General features: G+C 36.9%; 1 pseudogene; it reads right to left on the bottom strand.

Moving 5' to 3' along the window:
- Positions 1-356: 356 nt before the first annotated feature.
- Positions 357-14,174, bottom strand: LOC125963133 (elongation factor 1-alpha 1-like; annotated as a pseudogene).
- Between the last annotated feature and the right edge of the window lie 5,051 nt (positions 14,175-19,225).

Here is a 19,225-nt window from a genome sequence, read left to right as displayed (position 1 = left end):
ATCACATTGATTGATTTGCGTATATTGAAGAATCCTTGCACTTGATCATGGTGTATGATCCTTTTAATGTGCTGTTGGATTCCGTTTGCTAGTATTTTGTTAAGGATTTTTGCATCTATGTTCATCAGTGATATTGGCCTATAGTTTTCTTCCTTTGTGACATCCATGTCTGGTTTAGGTATAAGGGTGATGGTGGCCTCGTAGAATGAGTTTGGGAGTGTTACTCCCTCTGCTATATTTTGGAAGAGTTTGAGAAGGATAGGTGTTACCTCTTCTCTAAATGTTTGATAGAATTCGGCTGTGAAGCCGTCTGTCTGATCCTGGGCTTTTCTTTGTTGGAAGATTTTTTTTTTTTCTTTTTTTTTTTCTTTTTTTTTTTCTTTTTTGCGGTACGCGGGCCTCTCACTGTTGTGGCCTCTCTCGTTGCGGGGCACAGGCTCCAGACGCGCAGGCTCAGTGGCCATGGCTCACGGGCCCAGCCACTCCTCAGCATGTGGGATCCTCCCGGACCGAGGCACGAACCCGTGTCCCCTGCATTGGCAGGCGGACTCTCAACCACTGCGCCACCAGGGAAGGCCTGTTGGAAGATTTTTAATCACAGTTTCAATTTCAGTGCTTGTGATTGGTCTGTTCATATTTTCTATTTCTTCCTGATTAAGTCTTGGCAGGTTGTGCATTTCTAAGACTTTTTCCATTTCTTCCAGGTTGTCCATTTTATTGGCATAGAGTTGCTTGTAGAAATCTCTCACGATCTTTTGTTTTTCTGCAGTGTCAGGTGTTACTTCTCCTTCTTCATTTCTAATTATATTGATTTGAGTCTTATCCCTTCTTTTCTTGATGAGTTTGGTTAATGGCTTATCAATTTTGTTTATCTTCTCAAACAACCAGCTTTTAGTTTTATTGATCTTTGCTATCGTTTCCTTCATTTCTTTTTCATTTATTTCTGATCTGATCTTTATCATTTCTTTCCTTCTGCTAACTTTGAGGTTTTTTTGTTCTTATTTCTCTAATTGCTTGAGGTGCAAGGTTAGGTTGTTTATTCGAGATGTTTCCTGTTATTAAAGTAGGATTGTATTGCTATAAACTTCCCTCTTAGAACTGCTTTTGCTGCATCCCATAGATTTTGGGTCGTCGTGTCTCCATTGTCATTTGTTTCTAGGTATTTTTTTATTTCCTCTTTGATTTCTTCAGTGTTCACTTCACTATTAAGTAGTGTATTGTTTAGCCTCCATGTGTTTGTGTTGTTTACAGATCTTTTCCTGTAATTGATATCTAGTCTCATAGTGTTGTGGTTGGAAAAGATACTTGATACAATTTCAATTTTCTTAAATTTACCAAGGCTTGATTTGTGACCTAAGGTATGATCTATCCTGGAGAATGTTCCATGATCACTTGAGAAAAATATGTATTTTGTTGTTTTTGAATGGAATGTCCTGTACATATTAAGTCTATCTTGCTTAATATATCATTTAAAGCTTGTATTTCCTTATTTATTTTCATTTTGGATGATCTGTCCATTGGTGGAAGTGGGGTGTTAAAATCCCCTACTATGAATGTGTTACTGTCGATTTCCCCTTTTATGGCTGTTAGTATTTGCCTTATGTATTGAGGTGCTCCTATGTTGGGTGCACAAATATTTACAATTTTTATATCTTCTTCTTGGATCGATCTCTTGATCATTATGTAGTGTCCTTCTTTGTCTCTTATAATAGTCTTTATTTTAAAGTCTATTTTCTCTGATATGAGAATTGCTACTCCAGCTTTCTTTTGGTTTCCATTTGTATGGAATATCTTTTTCCATCCCCTTACTTTCAGTCTGTATGTGTCTCTAGGTCTGAAGTGGGTCTCTTGTAGACAGCATATATATGGGTCTCGTTTTTGTATCCATTCAGCCAATCTGTGTCTTTTGGTGGGAGCATTTAGTCCATTTACATTTAAGGTAATTATCGATATGTATGTTCCTATTCCCATTTTCCTAATTATTTTGAGTTCGTTATTGTAGGTCTTTTCCTTCTCTTGTGTTTCTTGCCTAGATAAGTTCCTTTAGCATTTGTTGTAAAGCTGGTTTGGTGGTGCTGAACTCTCTCAGCTTTTGCTTGTCTGTAAAGGTTTTAATTTCTCCATCAAATCTGAATGAGATCCTTGCTGGGCAGAGTAATCTTGCTTGCAGGATTTTCTGCTTCATCACTTTAAACATGTCCTGCCAGTCCCTTTTGGCTTGCAGAGTTTCTGCTGAAAGATCAGCTGTTAACCTTCTGGGGATTCCCTTGTGTGTTATTTGTTGTTTCTCCCTTGCTGCTTTTAATATGTTTTCTTTGTATTTAATTTTTGACAGTTTGATTAATATGTGTCTTGGCATGTTTCTCCTTGGATTTATCGTATATGGGACTCTCTGTGCTTCCTGGACTTGATTAACTATTTCCTTTCCCATATTAGGGAAGTTCTCAACTATAATCTCTTCAAATATTTTCTCAGTCCCTTTCTTTTTCTCTTCTTCTTCTGGAACCCCTATAATTCGAATGTTGGTGCGTTTAATGTTGTCCCAGAAGTTTCTGAGACTGTCCTCAGTTCTTTTCATTCTTTTTCTTTATTCTGCTCTGCAGTAGTTATTTCCACTATTTTATCTCCCAGGTCACTTATCCGTTCTTCTGCCTCAGTTATTCTGCTATTGATCCCATCTGGAGTATTTTTAATTTCATTTATTGTGTTGTTCATCGTTGCCTGTTTCATCTTTAGTTCTTCTAGGTCCTTGTTAAATGTTTCTTGCATTTTCTTTATTCTATTTCTGAGATTTTGGATCATCTTTACTATCATTATTCTGAATTCTTTTTCAGGTAGACTGCCTATTTCCACTTCATGTGTTAGGTCTGATGGGTTTTTATCTTGCTCCTTCATCTGCTGTGTGTTTTTCTGTCTTCTCATTTTACTTATCTTACTGTGTTTGGGGTCTCCTTTTTGCAGGCTGCAGGTTCGTAATTCCCGTTGTTTTTTGTGTCTGTCCCCAGTGGCTAAAGTTGGTTCAGTGGGTTGTGTAGGCTTCCTGGTGGAGGGGACTAGTGCCTGTGTTCTGGTGGATGAGGCTGGATCTTGTCTTTCTGGTGGGCAGGTCTATGTCTGGTGGTGTGTTTTGGGATGTCTGTGGCCTTATTATGATTTTAGGCAGCCTCTCTGCTAATGGGTGGGGTTGTGGTCCTGTTTTTCTAGTTGTTTGGCATAGGGTGTCCAGCACTGTAGCTTGCTGGTCGTTGAGTGAAGCTGGGTGTTGGTGTTGAGATGGAGATCTCTGGGAGATTTTCACCATTTGTATTATGTGGAGCTGGTAGGTCTCTTGTGGACCAGTGTCCTGAAGTTGGCTCTCCCACCTCAGAGGCACAGCACTGACTCCTGGCTGCAGCACCAAGAGCTTTTCATCCACACGGCTCAGACTGCTAGTGTTTGAGGGTCTCCTGCAGTGGCGCGGGTGGCTGTGGCTCACCACAGGGACAAGAACACTCCTCTTACCTGTTTTGATGTGGTTTTCTTTTCCTTTGCCCAATGTGTAGTCATCACTCAGCCAGACTTTGTCTTTTTAGGAAGAAATTGTTCCATATGTAGCTGTAGACTCAGTGTGTGAGTGAGAAGGGAGTTTCAGGATCTTCCTATGGTGCCATCTTGAACTAGCTAAACTTAAATTCTTGCCATAAATTCCATTTGGTCGTAATGAATTATGATTTTTATATATTATTGGATACAATTCACTAAATTGTTATTGGAATTTTGCATCTCTGGTCATCATGAATATTGTTCTGTAGTTCTATAATCTTGTGATGTGGTATCAGAGTAATACCTCATGAAATGGGTTGGTAAGTATTATCACCCCCCACTTTCTAATATTTGTGTAGGATTGTTAATATTTCTTATTTAAATATTTGATATAATCCACCAGTGAAGTCATCTGGGCCTGGACTTTCCTTTGTGGGAAGAATATTTTTACCAATTTAAATTTGTTCATTGATATAAGTTGTATTTCTTTCCTATTGCTACTCTAACAAATTACCACAAAACTAGTGTCTTAAAAGTATACAGATTTATTATCCATTAATATTTAATGGTGTTATTTATATGGTTGGACATCTTCTTACAATCTTATTATTTCTTTTCTACATGTCTCCTCTGTTTTTTCCCTCTGTTCCTCCTTCCCTTCCTTTATTTAGATTATTTGAATATTTTCTAGCATCACTTAATTTACCTTTGATTTTTTATTTTAAATATCCAAAGGTTTCTCTATGCATTATAATATACATTCTAAACATTTTACAATACACTTATGGTTAGTGTTATATCATTTAATGTAAAAAAATGGAAACCCTGCAACTGTAGAAGTTCATATGCTTGACATCTCCCCTCATTGATATTACAATTGTTATATTTATTACTTAGATAATAAATCCCACAAGTCAACATTATAATTTTTGCTATAATTAGTGTGTGACTCATAAAAAAAGGTAAATAGCAAAGAAAAAAATTATCTTTTCTATTTATCCAGATTCTATTCTATTAATCTTCATTCTATTCTGAGTGTCTCTGTTTCAACCTGGTGTCATTTTCCTTCATTCTGAAGAACATATTTTAGCATTTCTTGAAGTGCAGGTCTGCTAGTAACAAATTCTCATAGTTTTCCTTTTTCCCTTTTCTTTTATTCCTTTCTAACCACTTTATTAAAGTATGATTGACATACAAATAGCTATACTTAATGTACACAATTTCATGTGTTTGGAGATACATCTGTAAAACAATCATCACAATCTATGTCAATAAACATATCCATCACCTACAAAAGTTTCATCCTGCCTTCTTTACCTACTACTATTACTACCACCACCACCATTATTGTTATTATTTTGAAACACCTAAAATAAAATCTACCACTTAGCCAATTTTTAAGTATACAATACAGTATTAACTCTAGGCACCATATTGTAGAGTAGATCTCTAAGAATCATTCATTTTGCATAACCGAAGCTTTATACACTTTGACTAACATCTCCCCATTTCCATCTTCCCACCAGACCCTGGAAACCAGCATTCTACTCTCTGCTTCCATAAGTTTGACTAGTTTAGATCCTTCATATAAGTGGTATTATATAGTATTTGTACTTCTGTGTCTAGCTTATTTCACTTGGGATAATGTCCTCCAGGTTCATCCATGGTGTGGCAAATGGCAGGATTTCCTGCTTTTTTTTAAGGCTGAATAATATTCTATTTATGTATATATTATACTACATTTTCTTTTTTAAAATTGAAGTATAGTTGATTTACAATGTTGTGTTTCTGGTGTACAGCAAAAGTGATTTATATATATATATATTCTTTCTCATTTTATTTTCCATTATAGGTTATTACAAGATATTGAACATAGTTCCCTGTGTTATACACTAGGACTTTGTTGTTTATCTGTTTTATATATGGTAGTTTGTATCTCCTAATCACAAACTCCCCACCCTTTCCCCTTTGGTAACCATAATTTTGTTTTCTTTGTCTGTGAGTCTGTTTCTGTTTTGTAAATAAGTTCATTTGTATCATATTTTAGATTGTCAATTTTTAATATTCTCTATTTCATATTTATTTCTAATCTTTATTATTTTCTTCCTTCTGCTAACTTTGGGCTTTGTTCTTTTTTTCTAGTTCCTTGAGGGTAAATTTAGGTTGTTTATTTGAAATCTTCTTCTTTGTAAATGTAGGTGGTTATCTCTATAAACTTCCTTCTTAGTGCTTTTATTACTTTCAAGTCACACATTTAAGTCTTTAATCCATTTTGAGTTGGTTTTTTGTGTATGGTATAAGAAAGGGCCCAGTTTCAGTCTTTTGCATGTGGATATACAGTTTTCCCAATACCATTCATTGAAGAGATTATCCTTTCTCCATTGTGTGTTCTGGGCAACTTTGTCAAAAATTAATTGAGCATATGTACTTGGGTTTATTTCTGGACTCTCTATTCTGTTCCATTGGTTTACATGCTTGTTTTTATGCCAGTACCACACTGTTTTGATTACTATAGCTTTGTAATATAATTTGAGATCAGAAAGTGTGATGTCTTCAACTTCGTTTTTCTTTCTCAAGATTGCTTTTGTTATTCAGGGCCTTTTGTGGTTCTATACCAATTTTTAAATTGTTTTTTTCTATTTCTGTGAAAACACCTTTGGAATTTTGTTAGGGATTACAATGAGTCTCTAGGTCTTTTTGGATAGTATGGACATTTTAACAATATTAACTCTTTCACTTCATGAACACAGGTTATTTTTCCATTTATTTGTGTCTGGTTCAATTTCTTTCATTAATGTTTTATAGTTTTCAGTGTACAGATCTTTCACTTCCTTAGGTAATTTTATTCCTAGGTGTTTTATTCTTTTTGATGCTATTGTATATGGGATTGTTTTCTTTATTTCCTTTTCAGATTAGTCATTGTTGGCATGAAGAAATATAACTGATTTTATATGTTTATTTTTGTATCCTGCAATTTTACTGAATTCATTTATTTCTTTTAACAGTTTTTGTTTATGGACTCTTTAGGGTTTTCCACATATAGGATCATGTCATCTACAAAGAAAGATAATTTTATTTCTTCCTTTCTGATTTGAAGGCCTTTTATTTCTTTTTCTTGTCTAGCTCTTACTAGTACTTCAGTACTATTTAAATAGAAATGGCAAAGTGGAGATTCTTGCCCTGTACTCAATCTTAGAGGAAAAGCTTTTCAGTTTTTCTCCATTGATTAGGATGCTAGCTGTGGGCTTTTCTAAATGGCTTTCATTTTGGTAACGAAAATTCCCTCTATTCTTATTTTGTTTAGAATTTTTATTGTGAATGTATGTTGAACAAACTATTTTCTGCTTCTATTGAGATAATTGTGTGATTTTTATCCTTTATTTGGATAATATGATATATCATATTGATTGATTTTCATATGTTAAACCAACATTTCATCTCGGGAATAAACCTCACCTGGTCATGGTGTGTAATCTACTTGATGAGTTGAATTCAGTTTGGTAGTATTGTATTGAGGATTTTTGCATTTATATTCATCAGAGATGTTGGCTTATAGTTTTCTATTCTTGTCATATCTTTGGCTTTAGTGTCAGGGCAATGCTGACCTCATAAAATAAATTTGGAAGTATTCCTTTTACTTTTATTTTTTGGAAGAATTTAAGAACAATTAGCATTAAGTCTTCTTTGAATATTTGGTAGAATTCAGCAGTGAAGCCAACTGGGCCTGGGCTTTTCTTTTTTGGGAAACTTTTGATTACTACTTCAATCTCCTTATATTTTTATTGGTCTGTTCAGGCTTTCTATTTCTTCTTGACTCATTCTTGTTAGGTTGTACATTTTTAGGAATTTATCAATTTATTGTAGTTTATCCAATTTGTTGGCATATAATTGTTCATAATAGTTCCTTATGATCTTTATAAATTTGGAGGCATCCATTGTAATGTCTCTTTTGTCATTTCCAATTGATTTTGAGTCTTTTCTCTTTTTCTAATTTAATCTAGCTAAGGGTTTGTCATTATTGTTCAGTTTTTTCTAAAATCCATCTCTTCCAAAAATTTTTTTTTCAGGGGCCTTACCTCTTTTAATAGTGTAATAGTTATTATAGGAGTATCAGTTGATGTTTATTCCATTTTCAAGAAATAGGTCTTATTTGTGACTCATTAATAATTTGCAATTCATTTTCATCTAACTGTCCAATGAATATCAATACTCAGAGAATCAAAGTTTTGTTGACCTTTTCTATTGTTTTTCTAGTTTAAAAAAAATCTGCTAAATCTTTATTATTTCCTTCCTTATTTTAACTTTGGGTTTATTTTGTTCTTTTTATAATTCCTTAAGGTATAAAGTTAGATTATTTGAGATCTTTTTTAATGTAGGCCTTTATTACTATAGAAGTCCCTTTTGGTACTACTTCTGCTGCATCCTGTAGGTTTTGGTAAGTTGTGTTTTCATTTTCTTTTGTCTTCAGATTTTTTTTTAAAATTCCCTTTTGATTTCCTCTTTTACCCAGTGGTTGTTAAATAGTGTGTTATTTAGTTTCCACATATTTGTGAATTTTCCCATTTTCTTGCCGCTATTGATTTCTAGTTTTATTCCATTGTGGTAGGAAATGATCCATGGTATGATTTTAATCTTCTTAAATTTGTTAAGATTTATTTTGTGATCTAATGTGTGACCTATCCTAGTGTATGTTCCATGTGCACTTTAAATGTATTCTTCTGCTGTTGTATGATAAGTTCTGTATATGTCCGTTAGGTCCATTTGGTATGCAGCATTGCTCTATTCTGCTCTTTATTGACTTTCTGTCTGAATGTTCTATTTATTACTGAAAGTGGGTTTACTGACATCTCCTATTATTTTATTTCAATTTCTCCTTTCAGTTTGTCAGTGTACTTATGCACTCAACATCAGAGCACATATGTATTTGGAATTGTTATATCTTCCAGTTGAATTGACCCTTTTATTATATAATATCTTTATCTCTAGAAACAGTTTTTGACTTAAAGTCTGTGTCTCATAATAAAAAGAAAACAAAGCAGGAGTGGCTAATATCTTTTTCCATTCCTTCATTTTCAGCCTATGTGTATCCTTAAATCTAAAGTGAGTTTCTTACAGATGGCATAAAGTTGGATCTTTCTTATTTAATCCATTCAGTAACTCTCCTTATTGGGGAATTTAGTTCATTTACATCTAATGTAATTATTAATAGGAAAGGATTTACTATTGCCATTTTGTTAGCTCTTTTCTGTTTGTCTTGTGATTCTTTTGTCCCTCTTTTTCTCTCTTTCTATCTTCCTTTGTCTTCCCATTGGATTTTTATTTTTTGGTATTGATAGATTTTGATTTTCTTCTTTTTATTTTGTGTAACTTCTATAGGTATTCTCTTTGTGGTCACATAGGGGCTTACCTAAAATATCTTAGAGCTATAATAGTCTACTTTAAGCTGATAATAACTTAAAGTAAGTTGATAACAACTTCACTTGCATACAAAAAGTCTCAGCTTTATCTCTCCTCCTCACTCATTACACACTATTGATATGTATCATTAACATAATCTATAATTGTTTTTAATACTTTTATCTTTTATAGTAGAATTAAAAGTTATTGTTACTGAGTGAAAGCTCATACTGCTTGCTTCACAACAGGCCAGTAAATCAAGAGATGTGTTGTTAGAGCAAGGAATAATGACTTTATTTAGAAAGCCAGCAGACCAAGAAGATAGTGGACTCACGTCCCCAAAATACATCTTGCCTGAGTTAGAATTCAGGAATTCAGGATTCTTCTGAAAGGGGAAGGAATCAAGTAAAATATTTCCTGATTCTGGTCAGCCTTCAGAGGGGATGTGTTCCTGCAGTCATTCACAGGTGGGCCTGGTCAGGATATTTCCTGTGAGCTAAACAAAAGTAGCTTAGCTTAATGCTCATTACCTGGGAGGCAGGGTTCCAGAGATGGGCCATTATGTATATTTAAGCTTACATGCAACATCCCTTTAGTGATTAACTTGTAATAGAATACAAAGATTCTTCCCTGTTACAATTCTGCACTGTCAATGTCCATTCCACAATCTTGTGGGAAAAGGGACAAAGACCATTCTGGCTACTTCCTGCTGAATGGAGGTGACAAATATTCCTTATAATCTTTAGTCAGTCTTTTTTTAGCTACAACTATTTGAACCTGATGAAACCCCTTAGCACTCTGTCTAATTTGTAATTGAACTTGGGGTGTTGGTTCCAGTTCTCAATACGAACACTAAATTCCTGTTGTAATTATTTGGACAAAGTTAAACAAATTGATTAACCCTTCTCCAGCTGCACTGAAATTACCATCTGCTTCAGTTGGATATGCAGACTTGTTGGAGGCAAACTCATGAACAGAGGTTAGTATAGTGCCCAAAGTTTTAATGTATTTGGCAACTGCTAGTTCTTTTAGAGCACTTATAGATTCTCTCACCTGGGCAGATACCTGGAATGGCCTACCATGCAATATTTCAAAAGTGCTTAATTTAAGCTTGCTTCTTAGAAGGAGACACTGATCAATATCAGAGCAACTGGCAAGGCCTTATCCCAAGTTAAGTTACTATTCATTTTCTTGGTTTTTCCTGTTGACTGTGGGCTCCAGGATGAATGTAGTTCCAATGGCTTAATCCAAATCAGGAGATAATTTCCTTAAGGAGGGCTTTAACTAATTAGGTACTGATTTTAAAAACTAATAACTTTGCCACACACAAAACAAATGGTCCCCAAAACATTCTCCTTTCCTTCTGAAGATTTTATGATGCATTGTTATCATTAACCAGTCTTTTACTATTAAACTTAAATGACCAATTAAAACAAACAGTTCTGAGACCATTCTTCCACCACTGATTAAGACTGGGGTGGCAAGTATTGGGGATAATATTCATTTAGACTTCTGAGATTTCTGGGAAGACTTGGTGACCTTGCCAGCTTCAGCTGCCTTCTTGTCCACTGCTTTCACACCCACAGCAACTGTCTGGCTCATGTCACGAACTGCAAAAATGGCCCAGAGGAGGACAGTCAGAGAAGCTCTCAACACACATGGGCTTGCCAGGAACCATATCAACAATGGCAGCATCATCAGTTTTCGAGAATTTGGGGCCATCTTCCAGCTTTTCCCCATAACAATCAATCTTCTTCAGCTCAGCAAACTTGCAAGCAATGGGAGCTGTGTGACAACCCAGCACAGGTGCATATCCAGCACTGATTTGGCCTGGATGGTTCAAGTAATCTCTTGAGCTGTGCAGCCAGCTGCTTCCATCAGTGGTCATTTTTGCTGTCACCAGCCACATTGCCACAACGAATATCTTTGACAGATATGTCCTTGACATTGAAGCCGACATTGTCCCCAGGAAGGGCTTTACTCAAAGCTTCATGGTACATTTCAACAGACTTTAGTTCAGTCGTAATATTGACTGTAGCAAAGGTGATCACCATGCCAGGTTTGAGAATACCAGTCTCCACTCAACCCACAGGGACAGTGCCAATACCACCAATTTTGTAGACGTCCTGGAGGGGCAGACACAAGGAATACACTGGCTAGGAATACACTGGCTGGTAGTGACAAGTCAATCTGTGGGAGAAGTGCTCCTCTTGCCTCAGAGGATGTTGTTTTAGATTAGGTGTCCCAGCATCCCTTTTTAATGGGATTACTATTGGCCATGTGTTTTTGGGCTTCCCTGGGCTGCTGTTAACACACACTTCTGGTCTTACCCTTTTGTAGACCTTGAGGGTGGGGGAGAGCTCTGTTTCCTTTCCTGGAGTTTTCATGAACACCATCTGTAGGCTTAAAGTGTGCTCTGGTGGGACTCTGTCAAGCTGTTCTGGTGAAAAACTTTAGGGTGAAGTCTATCAAAAAGTTAATCAGCTCATTCTTCACTGTCAACTTTACTGGGGGCTCCTGTGGGGAATTAGTTGCCTCAAGTCCAAGGGAGCCCCTGGGCCTCTTCATTCTTCAGAATCTTCCTCTTTCTACCATATGAGAGGTTCTTGTCTTTTATTTTCTTCTTACGTTTCAGCCTAGGGCAATCTGTTCTCCAATGTTCTTCCTCCTTACAGAAGCACATTTTTCCTTCCCCAATAGTGGCTTACCTCTCTTCGGTTACTCAGCTTCCAGGAATCCAATACCACTGCCAAAAAGTGGTGTTTCATTTTGCATCTTCTTTCTTCTGTTGTTGCTCCCTGTTGAACACTTTAAAAGCAACATCTACCAATTGATAAGGATTTATTCCAAGTGCACCGTCTAATTTTTGCAACTTTCACCTGATATCTGAGGCACTTTGCCCAAAATGAAGGTCAAATTTACCAGTCTAATATTTTAGGGGGCTTCAGGATCTGCATTAAGATGATGTCTGTAGGCCTGATAAGACCTCTCTGAATTTTTGGAAAGGATTTTTATTTTGAGTCTCTTGAATTTTGTTCAAACTCTTTTGCTTTGGTTCCCCTTTTCAAAGCCCTGCCAAGATGCACTAATAAGTAGTGCTCTAATAAGGGCATTCTTCCTTCATTGGGGTCCTAATTTTGTTCAGCTGGGTACTGCCAAGTGGGCTTCAGGTGTAGAGGATCCTCCCTATAAGGGAGGGTTGCAATCTTTCCAATTAAAACGCCTGAGAAACCCATCTGGCTGATTATTTGCATTTAGCCCCCTATGTGAGATAACGGCAATGGAAATTACCTTGCCCTGGGAGTGGCTCCTGGCCCAAATTGGGTGCCCTGTCGGGTCTCAAATTATGATACCAGACCAATTCCCTGTGCCCCAGAAACTAACACAGGATTTTCTAATTGATCCCTAGAAGGAGGGGAAGTCCTGAGCTCAGCCGGAGGAGTTAAGATTTGAAGCAACATACCCTCAGTCTCATTCCATTTTCTTATTTTCCCTGATGTAATAGCACACATGCTGGCACACAAAGGATTTCATCGTTCTTCCCCACTTCTTCACAAGTAGTTATAGAGTTATTCAAAAGCCACTGTAAAACCATGAATACCAATTGATCATCTCTAACCATTAAAAGGAAGCCTTTTTGCTTTGGCATCAACCAACCAGGATTGCAATGCAATTGAAAAGAAACTTGGTTACTGCTGTGACATAAAACATTTTAAGATAATTACTAAAATTATGACTGATCATTTACCAGGATACATCAGCATTTTAGGAGTTCCATATAGTCTTTTAAAATAAATTTTAATTAATTTATTTTATTTTTGGCTGTGTTGGGTCTTTGCTGCATGCAGGCTTTCTTTAGTTGCAGCAAGCGGGGGCTACCCTTCGTTGTAGTGTATGGGCTTCTGATTGCCATGGCTTCTCTTGTTGCAGAGCACAGGCTCTAGGCGTGCGGGCTCAGTAGCTGTGGTTCTCAGGCTATAGAGCACAGGCTCAGTAGTTGTGGCCCATGGGCTTAGTTGCTCCGTGGCATGTGGGATCTTCCCGGACCAGGGCTCGAACTCATGTCCCCTGCCTTGGCAGGTGGATTCTTAACCACTGTGCCACCAGGGAAGCCCAGGAGTTCCATATAGTTTCTAGAATGTGTATATTAATGTTTACCCATATGATACAATCTAAGAAATGTTATCACCACTTATTTGATAATGCTTCCCACATAATTTAATATACCAAATAAGTCTAATTAGTTTAATATTCCTCTCAGCAATAGAAAGAAAACAATCTGAGGTGTTCCAGGGACCCTTTGGAAAACCTCAAATTTAGCTAGAGGTCGAATGAACTTCATTTAGAATTTGATCTTTGGGAAGTTTGTCAAAAATATCAAAAAGTTTTAACCAGTGATAATAAAAGATCAATGGCAAATACAGATCACTTAAAGAAATTCACAATTACCAAAAGCAGTTCAATATTTTAAGAAAACTTTGTCCTCTTAGAGAACCAAATTCAGGTTTTGTACCACTTTACCTCTAAAATTCATTTTCTAGTTTGAAATTCATTTTCTAAATTAAGTTCAATCTTATCTTAGCCAATCCTGACCACACACACAACTCTTTCAGTTTTCCTCCTCCACAAACCTTCCACAATTTTCTGTATCCATATTATATCCATATTAGTCTGTTCCTCACTTTCTTTTCCATTCAGAAACAACCAGCTCTAGGACAGAAACACCTTTTCCCCTTTAACAAAAATGCATTTCATTCCTCATACCTTGTTTGCTGAAAACACACATCCTACATCTTTGCATACTAAAATGTTTCCCTTATAATTCTTAACCTTAAAACTTTAATCTCTAGTGAAAACCAAGAAGCAAGTAATTATAAACTCTGTCATACTAGCATTTCCTGATTGACAACTTACGCTTTAGTCATTCTCCCTCAAGAAGGCAAAGGTAGGTAAACTTAGACCTGCCCAGCAATTAATGTTCTAATATTTTATCCTATTTGCAATGACCCAGAGAGTCAATGCATTCTCTTCATTTAACTTAGTTTAAAGTTATGAAAATCTAGAGAGACTATTTTTAGCACAGGGAGACCAGCTCAGTGCTTTGTGACCACCTAGAGGGGTGGGATAGGGAGGGTGGGAGGGAGACGCAAGAGGGAGGGGATATGGAGATATATGTATACATATAGCTGATTCACTTTGTTATACAGCAGAAACTAACACAACAATGTAAAGCAATTATACTCCAATAAAGATGTTAATAAATAAATTTAAAAAGGAGAAATAAAAATTCAAAATAAAGAAATACAGTGCATTTATTTTAATGATTGTATTTTTCTCCATACACAAACCCTACTTATGACATAATACCTTGTGATGTAAGGCTAGTAGATAGTCAATAAATTTTTATTGTTTAAAAAAAATAAAATATATAAATAAAAGAAGAGAGACTATTTTAGATGGACATTCCCAAAACATAATTATTCCTATAGAGTTTACCTAAAACTCTTACCTCATTTACCTCTATTTTATTTACTTAAAACCTTTGTCATATTGTTACTTTTCTTGCTGACAAACTTTGTAACAGGAATAAGTCTTATTTGATTTCTAGTAAACCTAGGTACAATAAAAGTATTACACTTAATGTTGATAACTCTAAAGACATTACTATATTAATCAAACCAACAGGCTTAAGCTAAATTTAATACAAAATATTAATTCAATACTGAATATTTCCTAGATCACATGAACCCAAGATTAATTCTGGCCAGTTTCTTTTATATATGAGTATTTATGTAAGTGCTTAATTTCCTTTAGGCCAGTTAAACAGAGCTCTTTTACAAATTAATTTTGGCAATGCCACACATCTATAACATGTACAAACACACAAACACAGGGACCTCATAGTTCCTACTCCAAAATTTCAGCCATGAGTCAGGTACAACATTGTAAAACCCATCAGTTACAAAAGAGGTTGGATTCAAATTGGGTTTCTGGCAGATGGGACAAATCAAGGTCACCTGTCTAGATGGCTAAGCCCTTTCTACTAATATTTATGGAAAATACACTTCTATTTCTATTTGTAGCTTTTGGTGATTTTAGGAAACAACTGGAACCTTCCTTTTCTTCCTGGGAATGTCCCACTCTTGGACAAGAAGTTTTTTTTTCTGTTCCTTTCCTCCATTTGACATCAGTAAAAATTTTAAATATCACAAAACTGATTTGGCTGTAAATGGAGAAACAGCACCAAACAAAATGTAACAAAAAACCCAAAGGACAAACAGAAAACCCTAAATAAACCCTCAAGTTTAGTCTTGGGTTTTTACATATACCAACGACACAAGAGACCATAAATGACACAACTAACACAGCAAGGATAGCAGTACATGGTGCACAGGGTCCCAGGATAAACCTGCCTAAACCCCTTGTGGAGATCCTAACAGGTACTGTGGCCACACATTGTTACAATAAAATATCATCTTCCTCTCACCCATGGGTTTATAGCTGTGATCGGAGCACTTATCCAAAATGCACCTCAGAGGACTTTCTTTAGGGATAGTTGAAACATTCCCTATTTTTAGAGACAGAAATTCAAGACAAACAAAACACAAGCTGCACACACAAATGCTAGCATCCAAAGAAACAAACGAACCAGTTCACAAATCAGGTAGAAGTCCAACAACTCTTTCCTCTCTCCAACAGGATACCCCACTCAAATACAAAACAAATTGGCTTATTCTGGAGAAAAAACCCCAAACGGAAGGAAATAAAGTTTCTGGCTGTACACACTGGAGCGACTTACCCTACTCTGTGGAGCCTGTTGGCTCCCAAATGTCAATTCCTTGCTCCAACTGCCTAGTGCTGGGGCAGCCAGTGCTGCTTTGGGGAATTTTGAAGGGATGATCTTCAGGACAAGTAGTCCTGGCAGTTGCTCAGGCCTTATCCCAAAATTCCCTAACTAGGGCCAGCTGGCCCTGAGCAGCAAGGCTCCTGGCTGGCTGTACCAAAATTTGTTACCAAGTCTATGCTCCTACTGCTCACTGCACAACAGGCCAATAAACAGATGAACTGTTGGGGCAAAGAATAATGACTTTATTCAAAAAGCCAGCAGACTGAGACGATGGTGACTCATGTCCCAAAAAACCATCTTGCCTGAGTTAGAATTCAGGTTTCTTTTATGCTAAAAGGGGAGGGAGTAAAGTCAAACATTTCCTGATTCCAGTCAGCCTCTGGAGGGGATGTGTTAATTTCTTCCCTTCCTGTAGTCATTCACAGGTGGGCCTGGTCAGGATGTTTCCTGTGAGCTAAACAAAGGTATTTTAGTTAAAGCTCATTAACTGGAAGGCGGGGTTCCCAGAGATGGGCTATAATGTATAATTTAAGCTTACAGGCAACATCCCTTTAGTGATTAACTTGTAATAGAATACAAAGGTTCTTCCCTGTTACATTATTATTGGGGGAGTGGAAGGTACAAACTATTGGGTGTAAGATAGGCTCAAGGATGTTATTGTACAACATGGGGGAATATAGCCAATATTTTGTAATAACTATAAAGTAACCTTTTAAAATTGTATAAAATTTTAAAAAATGTTATTTACCCACCACTGCCCTCATGTAAGATATGAATCTTGCCAATCAGAACAGTCAGAGGTTCTGGGTGTCTCAAAAACCTTTGTGCTTGTTCAAACCACCATCTTTGTTCTTAGTGGCCCCAGGAAATTAGGATATGCCAAGTCCCATCAGTGTCCCAAGACAGGTAAGACAGAAGCCAGTCCCTTGAGTAGCAGCTAGAAATGTCAGGGTGCTAGATGTGTGGTCCAATTCCTTCTCTTCTCATGGAGAAGCTGGGAGCTGGAGTTTATCACCCACTCACTCTGCACTCTGCTAGAGAGAGGATCTATTACAAATATTTACACTCTCGTTCAGACCACACACTATTTTAACTTGTTGTTTTGCTTTTGATCACGCCCAGGGGCCTAGCGAATTCTAGGTTGTGTCAGCTCTCACAGACACGTGGGTTAGCTGGAGGGCTGGTTCTCTCTCTTGAACAAGCTAGGCTGAGGAGGTATAGGAAGTGCCCACCCAGCTGTTTAAATTCCCAGAAGACTAACGATTATTGATTAAAGCCACCTCTTAGTTCTCCGTGGTCCCAGGAGACTAGCAAATACTGGGCCCTGTCAACTCCCAGAGATAGGCTAGTTAGAAGCCAGTCCCTATGGTACAGATATAAAGGCTGGGGCACTAGATATGTGGTCCAACTCCTTCTAGGTTTTATCACTGGAGGTGGTTGGAGAAGGCACACGAATCGCCCACATGCCTGTTTGGGCTCCTGGAAGACTATTAATTGCCTGTTCTATCAGCTCCTGGATGTAGGCTAATAAGAAGCCTGACCTTCAGCCAGCAGCTGAAAATGCAGGGACATTAGGCAGTCAAATCTCTTCCAGGGAGAAACTGGAAGCTGGGCATTTTTGCCTCTTGTTCGGCATTGAGTCCAGGGGGATAACTGTGGGAAGTGCTTATTCCAGATTAGTCATTAGCTGTATGAGCTTCTGGTCCTCCATTTCTCCCTCCTCATTCTTTCTCATGTTCTATGAGTAGTGAGAAGATTATGGACGTATAAGTGAATTGCCTTAGAGACTGTCATGGAAAAGACATTCTACACACTCAAGACCTTACTATGAGAGAAAGCTGAGCTGTAAAACTAAGAATAGTGAAATTATGTCATCATCTATTAATCCAAAGTTGCTTCTGAAGGGCCACATGTCCCAGGGAGAAGAAGAAAGAGGAATACCATTGATGCTTGAACAATACAGGGGTTAGGGTCACTGACCCTCTGTGCAGTCAAAAGTCAGTGTATAACTTTTAGTCAGCCCTCAGTATCTGAGATTCTGCATCCAAGGATTCAACCAACTGAAGATTGTATGGTACTGTAGTACATATTTATTGAAAAGTATCTTCCTGGAAGTGGACCTGTGCAGTTCAAACCCATGTTGTTCAAAGGTTAACTGTTAACCCTTTATAAGCAAACTTTCCTCTACACTGCTTCATTATACAAAGACAAAATTAAGAACTATAACCATGAACCCTTATCAGTGGTCTTCAACTTATGTCAGGAGGAAAGCCAGATTAAAATTCACCTAACATTGATTGACTATTCACTGTGTACAAGTGATTCTCCTAGGCTTTTTTTTTTTTTTAGCTCATTTAACAAAGCTCACACATCAATGATAAGGGTTTCTTGAAAGTGGAGTCATAACAGACAATTAATTTTAGTTCTGGTCCATTGCCTCCAGGCCTTTATATTAACACTTAATTTGCTCTCAGATTTTAAATCAAAGGACTGCTCCTCCCTGTCTCGAGTCTAACCTACAAGCAGGTTAGTACTATCATCCCAACTTTTCAACATTAATATTGGAAATACTGAAGCATGATTTGGGAGAATGTACAGCTGTCCTTGAGCCTATTCTGATTTGGAAAACAAAGAAGCCCTTGCTTCTCCCTGAAACCAAGAGGACTTGAGTTAAACCTTGACTTTTTTATGGGCTACAGCAGGAAGAGCAAGGAAGACCTTAGGAACTAAGCCATTGGCTTCTGCAGTCCCTTCTGGGGTTACTGAAAGGGCTCTTGGTCTCAACTAGGACAGTGCCTGGTTGTGGGCAGAACAAGGTTTTGATAAAATTCAAGTGTTGGATAAGTCCTTGGAAATCATCTTATTTCCCCACCTTTAGCCTGTTTTGCAGATAGAGAAAGCAAATCCCAGAGAGAGCATATACAGTTCTAAGAGGAAGCTGATCACCCATCATAGTCACTGAGTGGGCATAGTAATGCTCTGTGCAAAGGCATAAAGTAACACTGCCCCTTTAAAAGTAATGTTTATGTTTTCTTCTCTAATATTGAGAAATATAAAGAAAAATATAGTCCATAATTTCACTGTCCAGTTGATTCTTCCACCCACTGTCATTTTTTACTAAGTAAAAATAATGTATGAACATGGTTAAAATATAGAAATATTACAAAAAGAAAAGTAAAAACCACCTTCCCCTAAAGTTCCTCTCTTCAGAAATGACCACTGTTAACAGTTTCTTTTGATTCCTTGGGAAAAAAATATGCATATACGTGGATTTTTGTTTCTGCATATTGTCTTATACATTTTTATTTATATAAAGGAAAATACTATGCATACAGCTATGTGTCTTACTGAATCACTTCATTTATCTTGGAGATCCTTCTATACCATGATATACTGGTATATGTCAAAAACTCTGTGTTTTTTTTTTTTTTTTTTTTTTGCGGTACGCGGGCCTCTCAC

This window comes from Orcinus orca, chromosome X (assembly GCF_937001465.1).
Source record: "Orcinus orca chromosome X, mOrcOrc1.1, whole genome shotgun sequence".
Lineage (NCBI taxonomy): Eukaryota > Metazoa > Chordata > Mammalia > Artiodactyla > Delphinidae > Orcinus > Orcinus orca.
Note: the sequence above shows the minus strand (reverse complement) of the source record. Positions and strands in the feature narration are given on the sequence as shown.